The sequence below is a fragment of the Fistularia commersonii genome, chromosome 4 (genome assembly GCF_037954325.1).
Source record: "Fistularia commersonii isolate RoL2024-O1a breed Wild chromosome 4, RoL_Fcom_v1.0, whole genome shotgun sequence".
In the NCBI taxonomy this organism is placed as follows: Eukaryota; Metazoa; Chordata; class Actinopteri; order Syngnathiformes; family Fistulariidae; genus Fistularia; species Fistularia commersonii.
In genome coordinates this window covers 302,951-325,255 of record NC_141287.1, presented here as the reverse complement: position 1 = coordinate 325,255, position 22,305 = coordinate 302,951, and positions in this window count along the sequence as shown.

Genomic DNA, 22,305 nt, shown 5'->3' with positions numbered 1-22,305 from the left:
AGCTCAGGAACATCCCATGCAAGGAACCACAGAGCAGAACAGATCCACCTCATCAGAAGGGAGATGAGAGCGCTGAAGCGCCAGTATAAGGAGGCAAGAGAGGAGGAGCGATCAGGCTTAACCCAATTGATGGCCATCCACCGGAAGAGGATAAGGGTCCTACGCCGAGCAAAGTCGAATCGGAGGCGGCGACGTGAGAGGGCTCGTAAACCAAAGGCCTTTATCGAGAACCCCTTCAAGTTCACAAAAGACCTACTAGGCCAGAAACGCAGTGGCAAACTTACCTCTTCAAGGGAAGACATCGATCGAGACCTCTCACAGATGTTCGGTGACACCAGAAGAGAAATGGAGCTGGGAGACTGCGACATCCTCATTGATCCCCCTGAACCAGAGGTGCAGTTTGACACGTCGGAGCTGAGGCTAATGGAAATCAAGGAGGTTGTCCATAGAGCCAGAGTATGCTCTGCTCCAGGACCAAGCGGCACTTTGTACAAAGTGTACAAAAACTGTCCCAAACTGCTTATGCGTCTGTGGAAAATTCTGAGAGTCTTCTGGAGAAAGGGGAAGATACCAGAGCAATGGCGAAGGAGTATGGATTCCGAATATTTTCCCGACTGGATGTGACATTGGAGGGAGAACCTCCCTACTCTTCTGTTCTACTTGCTTTTGGAGGACGTGGATTTTGATCTGCAAAGGAGATACAGGTTTTTCAGCTGTCTATATGGAGTGGATCTCAACATGGTCATAACATGGTGATTTTGGTAACTATAGAACTATATATTCACTTTATGTTTCATTTTATGTGACATATCTTGAATAGTCTGATTGTTATTGCAATTGAGAATGTTTGTTTCCAGTTGGGTTAATTGAAGTGCTTAATGTAACTCAATGGTTACTATAGTTGAAATAACCTGCAATTAGGAAGATAAAACTACTACTGGATTTCTTTACACTAAAATAGCCCCATGTTGATTTGGAAGATAGATAACTAGTTAAAATAAAATAACTTACTGCTTAAATAATAAAGAGTAGTATAGATTGAAGGGTTTTTGGACAACTATTGTGCAGAATCATGTCCTATTAAATCAAATCAAGCCGCAGGTTTGGTAGATATACTTTGTGGTCAGATAGCGTTTGTCTCACCAAGTTGAGGCTTTATGGCTCAAGTGGTTAATAACTTTGGAATTCTTTAAAGGTTGTTTCTAATACTGACATATGTTGAATAGGACATGATTCTGCACAATTTCTGTCAAAATCACTAAAATCCAGCCACTGGTTAAAAAAATTAAGCTATGTGGTCAAAAGTGCTTATCTCACCATAGTTGAAGCGTTTATGGTACACAGTGTAAATAACTTATGAATTCTTTCAAGCTGGTATCAGGTGATGAAATATGTTGACTAGGGCGTGTTTTTTGAAAATATATGTCAAAATCATTCTAATCCAGCCACTGGTTCAAAAGATATAGCCATGTTGTCAAAAAGCCACTTATCTCAATGAGATGAAGCATTATTTTTACATAATGTAAATAACGTATGAAATATTTTAAGCTCGTGTCTAATGCTTACATATGTTGAATGGGACATGATTCTGTACACTATATGTCAAAGTCACTCAAATCCAACCATTGGTTCAAAAGACAAAGCCAAGTGGTCAAAAAGTGATTATCTCACCAAGTTTAAGCATTATTTGTACAAATTGTAAAAACCGTATGACTTCTTTCAAGCTGGTTTCTGGTGCCGAAATATGTTGAATAGAACATGGTTCTGCACAATTTATGTCAAAATCACTTAAATCCAGCCACAGGTTCAAAATATATAGCCATATGGTCAAAAAAGTGCTTGTCTCACCAAGTTGAAGCATGATTGGTACAAGGTGTAAATAAATAATTGTTTCAACTGGTGTCTAATATTGAAATATGTTAAATAGGACATGATTCTGCATAATATATGTCAAATACACTCAAATCCAGCCTTAGGTTCCAAAGATAAAATAATGTGGTCAAAATTAGTTTTTCTTACCGAGTTGAAGCGTTTTTGGTACAAAGTGTCAATAAATAATGAATTGTTTCAAGCAGGTTACTTGTACTGAAATATATTGAATAGGAAATGATTCTGCACAATATATGTCAAATACACTCAAATCCAGCCACAGGTTCAAAAGATATAGCCATATGGTCACAAAGTGCTTATCTCACCAAGTTAAAGCGTTTTTAGTACATAGTGTAAATAACTAATGAATTCTTTCAAACTGGTGTCTGGTGCTGAAATATGTTGAAAAGAACACGATTTTGCACAATATATGACAAAAACACTGTAATCTCTCCACAGCTTCAAACGATAAAGCCATGTGGTAAAAAAGTGCTTATCTCACTGAGTTGAAGCGTTTTTGTTAAAAAGCGAAAATAATTAATGAATTCTATCAAGCTGGTGTCTGGTGCTGAAATATGTTGGATAGGACAAGATTCTGCAGGGCTCCAGGGATCCTCCAGTGCTTGGAGAAGATCCCCACCTGGGCACGCATGCACTTCAAGCCGGAGAAATCCAGGTCTCTAGTCCTTCAGGGTGGAAGGGTGACTGACCAGTTCCGCTTCTCCCTAGGAGGCTCCCAGATCCCATCAGTAACGGAGAAAAGCTCACTCCCGGCCGGATCGCCTGGGTGAGGAGGTCTGAAGTTGAAAGAGCCGAAACCCCCCGTGACCCCAGGTACTATCACTGACGATGTGTCCAAGAAACTGCATCACAAGATGTATCTTAAAACCGTATCAGTCTGGCTAAGCCAGTGACGTCCAGGAAGAGCCTGGTTGACGACCATGAACAGAGTGGTCTCGAGGAAGATCTCATGTGAGACGTTGTGAGCAAGGATATGAAGGTAGTTGGTGTGAGAGAGGAGGATACAGAGAATAGGGTTAGATAGAGAAAGTTGATTTGCTGTGGTGACCCCTGAAGTGAAAAGCCGAAAGAAGAAGAAGATTGTATTTTCTGAGATTCCCTGTACTTCTCCACTTCTCTGTCAAAGACACACTGCCATTGATGCTCTCAATCCCAAAAATCATCTCAAGACCATCTTTCAACGGCCTTGGAGATAGGTATCGTTCTGCATTCCTTCTTTTTGGTTGACACCTCTTATGTATGTACAGCTCAGTACTTCTCAAAGCCTGTATGGTTCACTCCTTGTATAAAGGGGACTCACTATAACCAATAAATTGAAGTCTTGCTGGAAGAAAACCAAATACAGCGTCTGTCTCTTTTTCTTTGCTCCCTGTAAACGAACAAGCCTCTGATACAACAGGACTCATCCACAATCGGTGAGGAGATCAGGACCCGAGCCCCAGAGGACGAGGAAGGCCCACCGAGGTTCACGGGCGTCGCCACCTCCACTTCACCTCAAGACTGTCCTCAACAGAAAGGAACACGAAAAGATTATTAGGAACTTTCCAAAGATCTGACTTTGTCCATGAAAGAAAAGCATCTCAAAAACTCATTCACCACAATGTAATTTGAACATAACAAAAGTCTTTGCACGCTTTCCTTTCACTCCCCTTTTCAGGTAACCATGGAGAAAAGAGAGGTCCTTCTATCAAGCCTTTTGGGACACCCCTCTGCTTGTCTGGAAACACTGACCTACATCGTCTCAGAACCTTCTGTTTCAGGAATATGTTTTATTGTCGCCGTGAAGGGCGATTCTTTTTGCAGCCTGAAGGGGAAACAAACAACCACGACAAAGTCCACAACAGCAACACTGAAAATCAATGCTAGTAAGACGACAGAGATGCTGATTGTCCCAGCAGCACCGGTGGACATACAAGTTGTTGACATGGAGATGGTAGAGGAGTGCAAATTCCGGGGTGTTCACCTGAACAAGCTGGACTAAGGAGCCAAAGTCGTGTCCACCTTCTGAAGTCTGTGACTGAAGAATAAAAGCACAACCAAACCTTACTGTGTCTATTCAGAAAGAAAATTAAATGACCCTTTACATTCTGGTTGAGATTTGATCAAGAAACGGTGAAAAAAACCAACCATCTGCATGGATGAGACCTCCCTGAAAGTGCTGGCTGGAGTCAGGCGTTGATTTCCATAGAGACACTTTGCATCAGCAGCTCCATGCTCCAGTGCTCTGGGACTCTTTATAGTCCTGACACTTGGACCCTGGATGACTGACAGCCGTCCTTCATCACAAATCCTCCTCATCACAAACATGACACGGGTCTCCGTCCTCATCTGGACTCTCCTCTGCTGCTGCTTCACAGGTAAAGTCCAGTGAGTCCACCTCCTCTCCTCTCTCAACATCACTATGTGTGAGTTGAAGCCCGCAAAGCTGTGGAGTCTCTTTCACTTTGTGTGTCTGTATCCTCAGAGTCCAGAGGTCAGTTCACGGTAACTCAGCCTGCAGCAAAGAGCTCTGCTCCAGGAGACCCCGTCTCCATCTCCTGTAGGATCAGTCAGAACGTTTACAGTGGGGACCATCTAGCCTGGTACCAACAGAAAGAAGGACAAGTTCCAAAACTCCTCATTTATTGGGCTACACGTCGAGCATCAGGAATTCCAGATCGTTTTTCAGGCAGTGGATCAAACTCTGACTTCACGCTGACCATCAGAGGAGTCCAGACTGAAGATGCAGCAGTTTATTACTGTCAGAGTTACCATTACATCAACAGCAAGGATACGTTCACACAGTGAAAAAGCGTTGTACAAAAACCCCCTCAGTCAGACTGAAGTGAAAGTGAAGTGTCTGCTGCTGCAGAGACTGACACACTTCACTGAGGACCAGTGTCGGGTCTCTGCTCACCACAAGTTGTGTGACATCTGTCATTCTTTGTAAAACAAGACTCCCTCATGAAATGATTTCATTACATTTATCCACAAATGTCCTTTTGTCAGCAATCCAACATCAGAGAGCTCCCATCAACAAAAGTCCAATAAAGACGCTCAATGTCTTTCGTTGATACTCTTTAGAGAAGATGGAGGCTATTGAGCAGAAAGAGGTGGAGAACCAGGCCTGAAGGAGGATAAGAAAGAGAGAGTACATCTAGCAGCAAGGGTTTGTAACTATCAGAAACATAGTGATTTTCAGAATACTCTCTGGTCAAGCAGTGTGTCATCAGAAGAAGAGATAGCTGGAAGATGTTTATGAGAAGTCGCTTAAAGCAGGTGGAGCAGAAAGGCCATCGAAAGTCATCCGGCACTGATGTCCTATGACGCAGATCTGCCCAAAGGGCTCCTCTTTACTGAGGTGACTGAACACCATTTATTCTACTGGTGACAAAAGGTGGCAGATAGTGGTCCTGACATGGATCCTTTTAGGACACCTCTCTGCTGGTTGAGCAAATATGACACTGACCTCCTAAAACCCTGTGACCAAAGTATCTGCTGAAATGTACAAACTATCTTCAGGGTCACTGTGACTGAGCTGCTCTTTGTCTCCTTGCTCAAGACGCACACCTGTCCTCACCTGATTAGCAATCATGACCAATATCGAGACAGCAGCCTCACACTTGCCCAGTTTCCAGTAGGTCACCTTCTGTCGACTAAGAACCCCAAACAACTACTACCTCCACTCTTGACTCTCTTCGGCCTGTGTCTTTGGTCAATCAAGGCCAAAAATTCCAGAAACAGTCGAAGTGAGAGACGACAACAAGTGTCGATTTGATGAGAAGGTGTTTATTGTCTTGAAACAAAGGAAGTCAACATGTGACGGGACAGAGGAGGGCAAAGAGTAGCCAAGAGAAATAGGTGTGGAGGTCCAAGCAGAGAGAGGGGTCAGGACTGGAGACACTGGGCTGTGGTCAGTGTCTCACTGAGTGGAGTCTGGGAGCTCTTGGTGGCCTCACAGGTCACAGAGTCCACCTTGGTCCACTGGTCTGCAGAGAGCCTCACGGTGCTGCTCCAGCTGTAGCGGCCGTCCTTCTCCGGCGGTCCACGGCTCTCGGTCTGCTCCCAGTTGCTGCTGCTTCCTCCGTTCACCTTCCAGGCCAGACTCCAGTCTGAGGGGAAGCCATTGTTGGCCAGACAGGTGATGGTGGTGTCGCCGTCCTCCAGCTCCTCGCTGGACGGGGGCAGTACCGTCAGGGTGGGACGGACAACATCACCTAGAAGAGGGCGGGCAGGCGGGCAGAGCAGGACCTCGACAACTTTCCATCGGCACTCCGTGGCCAATGGAAAAACGAGGGTGCAACTTGCGACCCGGAAGTGTTTGAAGCTTACAAGTGCTATCATGATCTGACGTCTGACTCTGTCCCAGCTGTCAATCAAACCTCTTTAAACCCCTCCAACTGGAGAGAGAGATGACTCTCGGACTTTATCTGCACAAACTCAACCTACCAGCCTGAAGATCAGAGTCTAATATCAGCCAGGATTCAGGCTCTTCTTCTATGTCCGACTGCTTCTATCCCCACTCTTCCACCTGAAAGCCTCCGTCCACTTTGTCCTTCAGCACAAATCGACCTGATCACACTGGAGACCCAACTGTTTTCATGGGAAAAGTCAAAAAAAGTCTGGAGTAACATCGACAAAGTCAAAGATTTCACTCACCTCCCACATCCAGTCTGGTTCCACCGCTGAACGTCCACCACAGTGACACAAACTCATTGAGCCGTCGTACAAAAACCTCTGAGTGCAAAGACACGGTTCTCTGACTCTCACACAAACACTTCACTAACAGGCAGGAAAACTTAGAGCCACATTTCAAAGATGCACAATCTTCATTTTTCACCAGTAGTTTGAACAAAGGAAATAGACTGATCATTTTCCTACACCATTGTATTTTCTGAGAACAATGCAGCCTCAGGGCGGCACTGGCCCGTGTCTCTCCAAGCCTGCCTCGGGGGGACACGGAGCAGTGTCTCCGTGTGCCGGTCCCAAGCCTGGATAAATGCAGAGGGTTGTGTCAGGAAGGGCCTCCGGCGTAACACTTATGACAAACAAACATACGAGTCAACCATAACTATATCATACCGGTTAACAACGACCACCATTGGTACTGATGACCTACAAGGTACTAATGGAAATTGAGCTACTGTGGGTCGAAGAACAAGAACAAGAATAAGAGGAGGAATGCTTGTTCGTAAGCAGAGAGAGAGGAGGAAAGGAAAGAGTCCTTGACTGAGAGTAGGGACTTTGAATATTGGGACTATGACAGGAAAAGGTAGAGAGTTGGTTGACATGATGCAGAGAAGGAAGGTGGATATACTGTTTGTCCAGGAGACCAGGTGGAAAGGTGGTAAGCCAAGAAGCTTGGGGGCAGATTTAAGTTGTACTATTATGGTACTGACAAGAAGAGAAATGGAGAAGGAGTTATCTTGAAGGAGGAGTTTGTTAGGAACGTCCTAGAAGACTGATGAGTCTGAAACTGGACATGGAAGGTGAGATGATCAATGTTGTTAGTGGCTATTTCCCGCAGGTGGGATGTGAATCTGAAGAGAAGGAGAAGTTCTGGAATGAGTAAGATGAAGAGATGTAGAATATTTCCAGAAATGAGAGAGTGATAATTGGTGCAGACTTCAATGGACATGTTGCTGAGGGCAATAGAGGGGATGAAGAAGTGATGGGCAGATTTGGTATCCAGGATAGCAACACAGAGGGACAGATGGTGGTAGATTTTGCAAAAAGGATGGAAATGGCTGTAGTGAATACCTTTTTCCAGAAAAAACAGGAACATAGGGTAACTTATAAGAGCGGAGGTAGGAGCACGCAGGTAGACTACATCTTGTATAGACGAGGTAACCTGAAAGAGATCAGGTACTGCAAAGTAGTTGTAGGCGAGAGTGTAGCCAAACAGCATAGGATGGTGGTTTGTTGGATGACTCTGGTGACAAGGAAGATGAAGAGGACAAAGGCAGAGCAGAGGACAAAGTGGTGGAAGCTGAAAAGGGAGGAGTGTTGCATGGTTTTCAGGGAGGAGTTGAGAAAGGGTCTGGGTGGTCAGGGTGAGCTTCCAAATGATTGGACAACAGCTCGTGTTATCAGAGAGACAGGTAGAAGAGTACTTGGTGTGTCATCTGGAAGGAAAGTAGATGAGGAGACTTGGTGGTGGAATGAGGAAGTGCAGGAGTATATACAGAGAAAGCGGTTAGCAAAGAAGAAGTGGGATACTGAGAGGACTGCAGAGAACAGACAGGAGTTCAGGGAGATGCGGCAAAAGGTAAAGATAGAGGTAGCAAAGGCAAAACAAAGGGGCTTACGATGACTTGTATGCTCGGTTGGATATTAAGGAGGGTGAGAATGATCTATACAGGTTGGCGAAACAGAGAGATAAAGATGAAAAGGATGTACAACAGGTCCGGGTGATTAAGGATAGAGAGGGAAATGTATTGACAGATGCTAGAAGAGTGATGGGAAGATGGAAAGAGTACTTTGAAGAGCTGATGAATGTGGAAAATTAAAGAGAGGCAAGGGTAGAAGAGGAGACTATTGTAGACCACAAAGTAGCACAAATTAGTAAAAGTGAAGTGAGGAAGGCAATGAAGACGATGAAGAGTGGAAAAGCAGTTGGTCCTGATGATATACCCGTGGAGGTGTGGAAGTGTCTAGGAGTGGCAGCGGCAGATTTTCTGACTAGATTATTCAACAGGATCTTAGAGAGTGAGAAGATGCCTGAAGAATGGAGACAAAGTGTGATGGTGCCTATTTTTAAGAATAAAGGGGATGTGCAGAATTATGGCACCTATAGAGGGATAAAGTTGATGAGCCATACAATGAAGTTATGGGAAAGAGTAGTGGAAACTAGACTGAGAGCAAAAGTCAGCATTTGTGAACAGCAGTATGGCTTCATGCCTAGGAAGAGTACTACAGATGCAGTATTTGCATTGAGAATGCTAATAGAAAAGTACAGAGAAGGTCAGAGGGAGCTGCATTGTGTTTTTGTAGACCTAGAAAAAGCATATGACAGGGTGCCAAGAGAGGAGCTCTGGTATTGTATGAGGAAGTGTGGAGTGGCAGAGAAGTATGTACGAAGTATGCTAGCTGTGAGACACTGGTACGGTGTGCTGTAGGGGTAACAGAGAAGTTCAAGGAGGAGGTGGGACTCCATCAGGGATCAGCTCTGAGCCCCTTCTTGTTCGCAATGGTGATGGACAGGCTGACAGATGAGGTGAGACAGGAATCCCCATGGACCATGTTTTTTGCGGATGACATTGTGATCTGTAGTGAGAGCAGGGAACAGGCAGAGGAAAATCTAGTCTCAGCAGGACAGAATATATATGTGTGAATGAAAGGAACTCGGGTGGAATGGTGGGGCTACAGGGAGTGGAGATCAAGAAGCGGGAGGATTTCAGGTACTTAGGGTCAACAGTCCAGAGCAACGGAGAGTGTGGAAAAGAGGTGAAGAGACGGGTCCAAGCAGGTTGGAATGGGTGGAGAAAAGTCTCAGGGTTACTATGTGGAAGAACATCAGCCAGAATAAAAGGAAAGGTGTACAAGACAGTGGTGAGACCAGCGATGATATATGGACTAGAAACTATTACAATGACCAAAAGACAGCAGGCAGAACTAGAGGTTGCAGAGATGAAGATGTTGAGGTTCTCTTTGGGAGTGACCAGGGTGGAGAGGATCAGGAATGAGTCCATCAGAGGAACAGTGCATGTTAGATGTTTTGGAGAGAAGGTCAAAGAAGCCAGACTGAGATGGTTGGGTCATGTACAGAGGAGGGATAGAGAATATATTGTTAGACGGATGATGGAATCGGAGCTGCCAGGCAAGAGGTCTCGAGGAAGACCAAAGAGAAGATTTATGGACGTAGTGAGAGAGGATATAAAGGCAGTTGGTGTGAGAGAGGAGGATACAGGGAATAGGGTTAGATGGAGAAAGTTGACTCGTTGTGGCGACCCCTGAAGGGAAAAGCCGAAAGAAGAAGACGATCCACAGAGACAGCAATACGGTCTGAGCTGCATAGCATAGCGGCGCAGTTAGCAGAATCATTGCGCAATCCGGTGCCGCGTCACCGCACGGCTCTTCTTCATATTTAAACGCTATGTGTGATTTTCTTTTAGCGATTTTGAAAAAAAAAAAAAAAAAAAAAAGGTGAAGTTAGATGGAAAATAACTTTTTTTCTCTTCTTTTAATTTTAAATTTTCTTTGTGACTACCTGTGTGAAGAAGCACAAAAACAAATAAAGTATCCCCCCCTCCAAATGTCTGTGGATGAAAACCCTAAGTCCCACGGCCATTTGTTTTGAATTTTCTCCAGCAGGGCAGCTTCTACAGTGTATCTCTGCATGCCCTCCTCCCGCTACCCCTGAAGTCCCCCCCGGGAGCCCCTCCTCCCTAGCTTTTGCAGACGGATACTTTATTTTACTTTAACTCCAAGCATCAAAAATCATTTTGCTGACTTTACTCAAAACACGTAGGAGGGGGGAAAAAAAAAAAAAAAAAAAAAAAAGTCATTTCTCCACACAAAGGTGTGCGCGTATAAAAACAGCCATATTTTGTCAGTCTGGGAACGGAACCTTCTCCACAATGTGGATATTGACTTGTATATCCAGATGTGCACATACATCTATAAACTCATCGGAAGGAAAAGATCAACAGGACAGAACACCAGTCCATCCCCTGAGATTAGGGCATCTTGGTTGTAGAAGAGTTGACAAGCAAACACTCAAATTGTCCAGGCTGGTGATTATGTGTGTTCTGGGTTTATTTGAAAGAGTCAGACGTTTTAGAAATGTTGGCACACGTATCTATCCAGACCTTAGACTTGAATCCTGGACCTTCAGGCTGTAAAGGTCGAAAGCTTATTTACATTTTGGTCCAAAAACAAACAATGGGGCTGTGCTTCTTCACCCAGGTAGTATCAAGTCAGTCTGTCTTGCTGCCCTGCAGTCCAAGATCAGCATCTGCAAGCAGAACACTGACTGGCTTGTCAATATCTGCAAATTCTAGCCCCCTGAAAATCTGGTTTTATCTTCTTTCTGCAATAAGAGAAAGAGAGAAACTCAATGGAAAGAGCAGCTTGAGTGTCTGAAGAGGGTTTGGACAACTGCCCCGGCTCACTGGCTTCATGGATCAGCCGGGTCACTCCTGGGACTCCTCCCTTCTGCACAGAGGTATAAATGGAGATGTTCTTCTCATGAGGTGGTTGGAAAGGATCTTGAAGGCCTTGCACTTTACACTAGCAAAAGTTTGCGATGAAGGTGCTGCACTTGCGAGCCCCCTCCTTGCACCATTCGCCCCAACAGAAGGCGAGCAGCCTCTCCCTCATCACAACCCTCAGGTCTGCCAAGGCTTCCTTCTTGTCACTCACTTTCCTGTGTCAGCTCCTCAAGCGTCCTCAGCTCTTGCCTGAGTTAAAAATCCCCCCCCCCCCCTCACGCTGGTTTGGAATTGGTGCTGTCGCAGGCTTGGTGGCTCCGTGTTCTTGGACACCAAACCTTTCTGATTCAAAGCGTGATATGAACGTACTCTTTTCGCCAACCTCTGGTCCACACTACCTTTTGCCATTTCTTCCAGGGCTATCAACATCTAATGGTTGCCACTCAGACTCCTTGTTGGGCTACAAAATCCAACTATGTTCTGATGGTGTGCCGGTGGTCTCGGGGGCCTGGATCAGATGGTGTACTAGGTAGTGGCACTGTGCGATGCACCGTGGGATTCCTCGGTCTGATGTCACTTTAGACCTGTCAGATTTTTGAAGACCTTGCCTGCCACATTCGCAGATTGCAAAGAACGCCGTCTCGGAATCGGACCAAATCTTAAGGTGAAGGATTATTTCCAAGTGCAATGTTTGGAAGAAACACTGAAGATTAGGTTTGACCAAAAGAACACAAGTCACTGTGTCAAACCCTGGAGAAAAGGAACTAAAACAAGGATTTGTCAAACAGTGACTGATTTCAGGGTGTACATGGACACTATTTCAAAACAGGAAAACTACAAGCATTTAAAGTTACAAAAAACAGCAACATGATAAAAAAGCTGCTAACTTTACAAAAGTGTACATACACACCACCTTTGTGTTGACAGGCTACTTCTGGGGCTCAGGGTCCTTGCAAGCCCAAACACAGCATTTATGGACGGTGTCTGAAAGAACTTTAGAATTAACACAAGAACCATGGCCAGTACCTGACATCAGTAAAGCCAGTGCTGATGCCAGTAAAGTCACGAATTAAATTGCATGAAGACAAAATTTAGCACTTCACGTACCATTATTTTGCCAAGCACTTGTGACGTCCATCCGTGGACGGTTACAAAAAATAAACTCGTGAGGTCTGCAAAACAAACATTGCCAACGTTAAAGGCTTCTCTTCCCTTCAAAAACAGTCACTTTGTGTCCAGTCGTATTTAAGACACAGAATTTCTATTACCGAATGCTTGAATACGACGAGTCGGAGTTATGGGTCGGCAAATTCTGCCCCGGCCGTCGAGCAGGTTGGAATCCGGCCTGGACTAAGAGCCAATATCCCACAGGAGGACACGGGGCCGCTCTCCCCTCAGAGTACTTACAAGGCCTGAGCCTGATGGCTTCAGAGATCAGTGAACACACTGTTGGTGTTCAACCTCTGCAGAAACAGACATATTGGATCTTTCTTATTCAAGAAGTGCTCGCCTCCCGTCTCCAAATCACATGAGCTGTAGCTGTCCAGTCACCTTTCAGCTCTCCATGACCTCAGAGCCTTTTCAAACTCCTGCCCTTTCAGCTTCCACCACTGGCTCCACTCTCACCACCCGTCTGAAGACATAGTCTACCTCTGCTCTTAAGTCATCTTATTAAATGTATTCACTAAAGCCATTTCCATCCTTTCTGCAAAGTCTACCATCTTTCCCTCCACTGGATACCAAACATGTCCATTGAAGTCTGCACCAATGTCCACTCATCTCCAGGAACATTCTGCACTCCATCTAACTCACACACCTATGAGGCAGAGCCAATAACATTGAGCATCACATCTTCAATGTCTGATTTCTCACCTCCAGAACATTACCCAAAGTCCTCCTTCAAGGGAACTCAATTTCTCTTCATGTGACATAAAAAACACCATCCAAGAGAATCTTCAGTCCAGTCAAAAGAGTCTTCCATCAGCACAGGTGCAAAGATCCCTGGGGGAGGAGAAGAATATGAAACTTATTTAAGCACTGAAGTCTGCAGCACACTTCCACTGAACACAAAACAAACAAGGAGAACACTAACTCACCAGAGATCGCAGACCACAAGCACACTGCAAACAAATGAGTCAGAACCGAAAGACCAGACTAACATGTGCTTCCCCGGTCAAACGAGACCATACAAGACTCAACTGGCGTCACCCGGAAACGACGTCACGGCCAGTAAAATAAGGCCGGCACCCTGGCAGGGACCAATAGGAGGCCGCCACCAATTAGCATTTACTAAACGCTCTCAGCTGCTGCACATTATCTGCTACATAGAATAACATAAGATCAACTTCATCCATCTACAGAGGAGAAAGTAATTTCTCACAGGAGTGTAACACTTATTATGTCAAAAAAATAAAAAATATATATAGTATAAATATAAAAAGAGAGACAGAAGATAACAAGACAAACAACAACAAGCAACAACATCAGGGATAATAATGGACAACATAAAGGAATAGTAAGGGATAAAAATACACAACCAGAACTAAATAACAATATAAAAAGAGTGAAAACAATGTATGTAAAATGTATCACTTCCATACGGAATGGGAGGTGGACTTTTTTTTAATATGTAATTTTCAAAGTGCGTTCGCCTCATCTGCCGGTCTGTCATCGCTATAGCAAAAAAGGGAAATGTGGAGCGGCGTTTTCAGACCGTTCATAAAAACTACGGCCCCGACTTCCCTCCGAATGGTGAGCTGAGAAGGAGAAAGGTGAAGGAACTTAAATCCCAGCTGTCGGGAAAGCGGTCATTTTTCTCCCAGCTAACTTCAACTCTGCTGCTGACTCCAACTGAGTCGTCAGAATGAGGTATTTACCAAAAAAGTACTCAGTTGTCGTGTGCTGAATGGGTTCATGCAGTTATGCAAGATCCACAAACATGTATTGTGTTAAGTATACTCAGTAGATATAGGAATAAATATGTATTCAGCATTTTTAGTGGAGGTAGATCATTTTCACATGGTCATTTGAAGCCTCTCTAGATTTTCCTCTACCTGTTTCCTGCTCTCACTACAGATCACAATGTCATCTGCAAACAACATCATGGTCCATGAGGATTCCTGTCGAGCCTCATCTGTCAGCCTGTCCATCACCCTTGTGAACAAGAAGGGGTTCAGAGCTGATCGCTGATGGAGGCCCTGACGCACACTAGCATACTGTGGGATGAAAAAGTTTGGGCACTCCTGATCATTTTCAAGATTTTCCTTTATAAGTCATTGGTTGTTCGTCTCAGCAATTTCAGTTTAATATATCATATAGCAGACAAACTGCTATATATATAGCAGTTTGATATTTGAGAAGTGAAATGAAGTTTACAGAAAGTGAGCAATAATTATTTAAACAAAAGTAGGCAGGTGCATACATTTGGGCACCCCAACAGAAAAATGACATCAATATTTAGTAGATCCTCCTTTTTTTTTTTTTTTTGAACATTTATTAGAACAGGTTCCTTGACAGAGTCACAAACATTCTTACAAAACCTCATGACAAGATACACATTATACAATATTCTTTATAGGTCACTTATTTCCTCACTAGCAAGCGAAAAAAAAAAACAAAAACAAAAAAAAAAACATCTAGCTCAGTCAAATACAGATAATATCTTCAACTCTCCAAATATTTTTTGATGGATGCCCATTTGTCAAGATATAGGTCTGTCTGAAGTCCATGCAGTTTCCATCCTTAAGCCTCTGACGCCACTGGTCCAGTAGGTGGGTGGGGTTTGAGCCAGTTTACTGGGATCATTTTATGTGCAATTAATAGAAGAACTCTAAGCAAAAACACCTAGTTTTTCCTTAAATCGCTTGTTGATGCTGTACCCATAATAAATTGCTGTGGATCAATTGGTCTGTTTAATTCTAAAACCTCACTTATTTGTTTATTTACCTCCTCCCAGAATTTCATCAGTTTAGGGCAGTCCCAAAAAATGTGGGAAAAGTCCCCCGTTATGCCACAGCCCCTCCAACACAGGGGAGAACAGTTATTAATCATAAGAAGCTATTATCAAGGGAGTTTTAAAATACCTTATTCTTAACTTCCAGCTGAACTCCCTCCATGTTGGGTTGCTTAAACATTTTTGCCAGGGCAACCAAGAACTCTCCCATTCTCCATCAGCAATCACGGCATTAGATTCCAGTTCCCACTTAGCTTTCACATCCAGTGTGTCCACTAAAGTGTCCATATGTATCCTGTCATATGTATCTGATATTGTATTTTTAATGTTCATTTTGTTCTCAACTATCTCAATCCAATATTGTTCAAAATTAGTTGAAGCTTCTTTAATATTGTTCCATTCTTTGTGTGTCATCAAATAGTGTTGAATTTGAAAATATCTAAATGAATCCTTAGAGTCAATGTTGTATTTTGCCTGAAGTTGTGAAAAAGCCCTCAGAGTTCTTCCTTTAAACAACTGATTATTGTGATTAAACCTTTCCCTGCCCATCCAATGAAACCACCGTCCATCTTTGCTGGCAGAAAGTCACCTGCTGCTGTTATTTTTGCTGCCCTCGATAGAGATAGAGGTAGATTCAGGAACCGTCTTGTCTTTTCCCAAACCTTAAGTGTATGGTTGACATATTCATTTTGTATCTTAAGTCCACGTCTTGGTTTTGAATTTAGAAAGGGAAGAGTTGAAAGCCACACATTTTTAACTGAACCTTGCTCTATATGCACCCATCTTGTGTCCATATCTAGTTTTATCCATGAGACCAATTTTCCAAGTTGTGCTACCAGGTAGTAACTTCGGAAGTGTGGCAAGGCCAATCCGCCCTTATCTCTGGGTGCACAGAGTATTTTCAATCTCACTCTGGGCCTCTTTCTGCCATATATATTTGGAAATGAGCTTATCCAGTGATGTAAAGGTAGATACAGGAACAGTGATAGGCAGAGCATTGAACAGAAACAGCATTCTAGGTAGGACATTCATCCTGATACTTTCTATCCTCCCAACTAAGGACAAAGGAAGCACCTCCCATCTTTCCATGTCATTTTTGATCTGAGAAATGAGTTTACCATAATTTTCCTTATATAGCTGATTTGTGTCGTGTGTGAGAATGATTCCCAGGTATCTAAAGCCCCCTTTTGACCACTTGAATTTCACCTCTCCATCCAAGCATGTCGGCCAGCATCCCGTTATCATCATTGCTTCTGATTTCCCCTCATTCACCTTGTACCCTGACACCTCCCCATAGTCCCTCAGGCATTGCATAAGGGCCGGTATAGATGACAGAGGATTTCTTATAAACAAAAGAACGTCTTCCGCGAACATTTTGTGCATCTCCCCTCCTTCATCCACTATTCCCTCGATCTGATCGTTTGTCCTTATCAATTCAGCAAGCGGTTCGATACACAATGCAAACAAAATAGGCGAGATTGGGTTCCCCTGCCTAACTCCTTTTTTAAGGTGAAAAAATTGGGAGCAGCACCCATTCACTCTGACCCTTGATATTGGGTCCTCATTCAGTGCTTCAATCCATTTTATAAATGTCAAATTAAATCCCATTTGTTCCATAGTAAATTTCAGATATGTCCAGTCCACCCTGTCGAACGCCTTCTCAGTATCTAGACTGAGAAGCATTGACGGGTGAACTGAATGTCTTGCCACTGGTTGTACATTTAATGCTCTTCTAATATTATTTGCTCCTTGTCGACCGGGTATGAAACTGGTCTGGATTAATCAATTTACCTAAGTACTTCTGCATTCTATTTGCTAATATGGCACTAATAATCTTACGTCATTCCCCAACAAACTGATCGGCCTATAGGCACCACAATCTAATGGATCTTTCCCCTCTTTGTGTATAACCGTTATTACTGCCTCAGACCAGCTCTCAGGTGGGTCATTTTCCTATAAGGCATAATTAAAGATCTGGCAAAGTTTTGGCACGAGCTCCTCTCCAAAGGCCTTATAAAATTCACCTGGTAGACCATCTGTGCCAGGGGATTTGTTGTTTTTTAATGATTTAATAACGTCTTGTATCTCGTTTTCTCGGATATGAGCTAATAATTCGTCCGCCTCAGATGCAGAGAGTTTTATTAAATTAAGATTTTTGAAAATATCTTCTAATTTCCTTTTGTCTTGTGTTTCTCCTGATGTATCATAAAGATGTTTATAGTAAGTCTGGAATGCCTCAGCTATCTCCTCTGGGTGGGAGACCTCGGTCAGAGAGGAGGGGTGTTTTATCTCAGGGACAATACGGCTTGATTGTTGTTTCCTCAGTTGAAAGGCAAGTAGCCGGCTCGCCCGATTTCCCTTTTCATAGTACCTTTGGCTTGTGTATCGAAGTGCTCCCTCTGCTTTTCAAGTGAGAAGTTCATCCAAGGACGTTTTACTTTCTTGTATTTGTTTCAAGACATTTTTGTCCCTTGTCGTTTCGTGTCCACGTACTAGTCTTTTTATGTCACTTTCCAGCTGTTTTTCCTTTTCCATTCTCTGTCTGTTTAATCTAACCGCAATTTCAATACATTTCCCTCTCAGCACCACCTTTGCCCCCTCCCAAAGAGTCGAGGGGGATACTGATCCATTATCATTAATTTTGAAGTACTCATCAATTGTTTGTTTTTTTTATGTTTTCCTTTATATTTGGATCTGTCAACAATGAAATATTTTGTCTCCAGTATTTGAAGTGCCAACCAAAGCCTAAATTTAATTTCATATATACAGGACCATGATCAGATAGGATACCAGGTTCAATAACACATTCTATGACTTTATATAAGCTTTGTTTTGAGATGCAAATCAAATCAATTCTTGAGTATGACCCATGTACCATGGACAGAAAGGTGAAATCTCTCGTGGTTGGGTTCTTAGCCCTCCAAACATCCACAAGTCCTAATTCTTCCAACATATGTTTTGCTGCCCTGGATTTCCTGCTAATGGGCCCATAATCAGAAGGAGTTTTATCCAATTTTACATTTAAAACACAATTGAAATCTCCTCCTAAAATGATAGTACCTCTGGCTTCTCTTGCCATTACAGTTGCCACTTCTTTAAAGAAATTGGGGTCATCTTCATTAGGGGCATAGATATTCATGATAGTTAGCTCTACTCCAACTACTGTTCCCATAATAAGTATATATCTCCCCGCTTTATCCTTCACTTCTCTCTGAATTGCAAAACTAATTGAATGACTAATTAAAGTTGCTACTCCTCTCTTTCTGCTGTTTGAACAAAAAGCATAGAATACCTGTGCAACCCAGTCTCTCCTCAATTTCTTATGTTCTACCTCATTTAAGTGAGTTTCCTGTAGTAACGCTATTGAGCAATTAAAGTTCTTCAACTGAGTCAGCATTTTCTTACTTTTTAAAGGATTATTTAATCCTTTGACATTATAACTGATAACCCCTACCTCTGACATAAATCGGTATTTCTTATTTTCACTTTACTCTCCCCAGATTCACATTTGCATAAAGTAACTATCCTTGCCCTAGTAGTAACAAAAATCACTTGTGCCGACCTAACCGACATGTCAAGGAAATAAGAACTCTTAAAACACAGAACAGAAAAATAAAGTACACATATGTGACTTCCAATAGTCCAGCTGAGTACAGAGATCTGTCCAGCTCCTGTTGTAATGCAGGCAGAGGGTTGTGATTTAAGATTCCCTCTGGGCAAAGTGCACTAAGTGCTGTCCAAACCACTGACCAAAGAAAAAAACAAAATCTTTGGTGAGGCGGTGATCCCAACACGGGTCTCATCGTAGAAAAATATTAATTGAAATAATAGCAGTTAACTCTCCTATCCTCTCAATAACTTTACAATATGATTCACTTTACTTCATATTTGGCACACTCTCATCACCGACAACGAACAGGCAGCCCTGAGTATCCAAATCTAATGGGTTGGTGGAGAGAGCTGTCCGTAGTGCTGAAAGCCTCACGGAGACAAAACCGACATCTTTCTCAACCTACTCAATTTAAGAAACATTCCTCGTGACACTAAGCTTGGGTCTCCTGCACAAAGACTGATGACGCAACAGACGTGCACTTCTCTCTGTTAGAGTTTTCTCTCTATTTCTATAACTACACTGCTCAAAAAAATAAAGGGAGCACTTAAAAAACACATCCTAGATCTAAATGAATGAAATATTCTTATGAAATACTTTGCTCTTTACACAGTTGAATGTGCTGACAACAAAATCACACAAAAATGATCAATGGAAATCAATTGTATCAACCCATGGAGGTCTGGATTAGGAATCACACTCAAAATTAAAGTGTAAAAACAAACTCCAGGCTGATCCAACTTTGATGTAATGTCCTTAATGTCTGTGCAATATTCAGAAACTGTGCAATATTTCATCTGATAACAGCTACACTGTGCAATATTTCATCTGATAACAGCTACACTGTGCAATATTTCATCTCATCTCATAACAGCTACACTACAATTTTCCCTTCTATCACACTATTGTGCACTCCTTAACTCACTTGTTACTAAGACACTTATAGTTTTATCACTGTTTACTAAGACACTTTATAGTTTCACTGAGACACTTTATAGTTTATAGTTTATCACTGAGACACTTTATAGTTTATAGTTTATTTTTATTTCTAATTCTGCCTTTTCTTTTATTATTTATTACTGTTATATTTTCTGTAACTCTGGCACAGCAATTTCCTTCGGGATTAATAAAGTTATTCTTATTCTTATTCTTATTCTTATTCTTATTCTTATTCTTATTCTTATTCCAAGTCAAAATGAATCTGTGTTGCTTCCTGAGTGGACACTGTGATTTCACAGATGTGTGATTGACTTGGAGTTACATTGTGTATTTCAAGTGTTCCCTTTATTCTTTTGAGCAGTATATATTATTTCCACTACTCACATGAAGTTAGCCAGACATGCTAGAGCACAAATGACTTTTGGCCTTAAAATGACTTTTGTCCTCAAACAGGAATCGGGCCTCCAAGATTTTAGATTCCAATGGTCGTAAACATCTTTAGATAAGAACCTACCCTCCGTAAACGTAAATCTAACTTCTGGACAGAAACCTGCCCACCCCTGTATATCATCCTGGACAACTTAACATATGCATGAACTATACTACCCAATGAATGTTGTTATGTAAATAAACACTTCCACACAATAAAAAGCCGAGCGAGGAGGAACTGGGTGGAATTCTCTGGATCTCGCCTCCAAAGAGCGCTGAGTCTCCCCTCTGCAGAGCTCAAAAGAATATTCGCTCGTCTGTGTTATTTCGTATGATAACCTCAGTTTCCTCTTTACAAGCTTTAACTTAGCATGAAGTAGAATTACTCTCCAACACTCTCCCTGTCTCCAAAAAGCTGCTTGAACCCGACACGTGCTCGACTTCTCAATAAAAGACTGGCGCAAAAAAGCTACTATGACAAAACGAGCCGACCTCTGAAACCTCTGACAGAAGGACAGGAAGTCAGGCTTCAAACACCGAAAGGATTCGACCGCACAGGAGTTGTGAAAGAAACATGCAATGAGCCCAGATCATACCTGATTCAGTCGGAAGGACAAACATACAGGAGAAACAGAAAACACACCTTAACTGTTCCTGAACCGACTCGGGTCGAACATGCAGAACAGACTCTGAGCGCCCGGCGGATCGAGCCTCTGCTTCTGAACCGTCTGTAAACGTGGATGTTTATAGAACGCGCTCAGGTGGCATCAGTAAACCAAACCCCAAGTACAAAGAGCTAAACTGCTAAGAGGGTATTTTGTTAATGTCTGACTAGGTTACATGATGACTTGTTGAATGGTTATCACAGTTATTTACACACTTTTTTTATTGTTTGGATATGTCATATTTCATGCTACATTCACACAAGTATGGAATAAGTTTAAGTCTGTGTTACTATTAAGATGTTGAAACTGTGTCCAGGGTTAGAGGTTCCAACTAAGGAAAGGGGATGTAGAATATTGACTGTGGACACAGTAATATTGAACAATAAAGAAATCAATATACTTGTTTTTGCTCATGAAATAGACACTACATTTGCTTGGCTCATGAAGAGGTCAACATATTTGCTTTGCTTATGAGGTAGACATTAGGTTGTTTTCTTCTCTTTTCAGACATCGGTGTGAGACGGACGGGATGTGCGAGATAGAGGAGAAGGTTGGAGAAGGAACTGGGGCAAAAGGGGAAAGACGGACGGGTGGAAAACAACTGCACACCTGGAAGACCCTCTTATGAATATTCATGTAACACCCGGGCAGGGAAAGAAGGCTGCTTTTTTTTTTGCTGGGAGTTCCAAGCATAAGACTCGTTTACTTCAGGCGCAAGGAAAACAGCACGAGTCCGGGTTCCTGTATTAGGTGATTTTGTATCAGGGATTTTTGAAGAAACTTTGCTTAATAAACGCATCTCTAAATTGATCCATCTCGTCGCGAATCGTCTTACTCCAGCCTGATTCCCACCACTTCAACAATTAACCATATATGTTCACTTGCGATCTGCACATGCGCAGACTCTCTGTAGGCGGGCTCATGTCTGTCAAAATAACTAAGTGCTACTCTAATATCTCCGCTCGTCTTTTACGCAACACACAACAACGCCGTACTCCCATAACAGCTGATCACCAAACTACAACAGCCGGGACTCAACACCTCCCTCTGCAACTGTCTGCCGGACTTCCTCTGTGAGAGTCCAGAAGCAGTCCAGTATCTGGAGCAGCATCACGCTCAGCGCAGAGGCCCTCAGGGCTGCTCTTCAGCCCGCTGATTCACCACTGCAAACCCACCGACGGCACCGATCACACGGTGAAGTTTGCGGACGACACCGAGGACGGCGAGACCCACTACAGGAAGCAGATTGACCGTCTGACCACCTGGTGCAGAGACAACAACCTCCTGCTGAATGTCAGCAAAACTGAGGAGATTGTTGTCCACTTCCGGAGAGGCCACACCGAGCACTGGCGCATCAACGGCGCCAAATTCCTAGGGGTGCACATCCGTGAGGACCTCTCCTGGACCACCGGCACCACGGCGCTGCCGAAGAAGGCAAAAAAACCACGACTGGTTTTTACACCTTTACACGGGACGTTAAAAATTGGATTCTCCGGTAGCAAACATGCTCACGCTAACAGCAGACGGGAATTACCCTTCTGGCTGACATCTGATGACCAAACTAATAATATCAAAACACCTTCAACTTGGGTTTTACTTATTTTATTGCCTGTTTATATATTGTTTCATTGCCTATTTGTATATTTTATATGTATTGTCTATTTGTACAGTTTTATATTTGTATTGTCT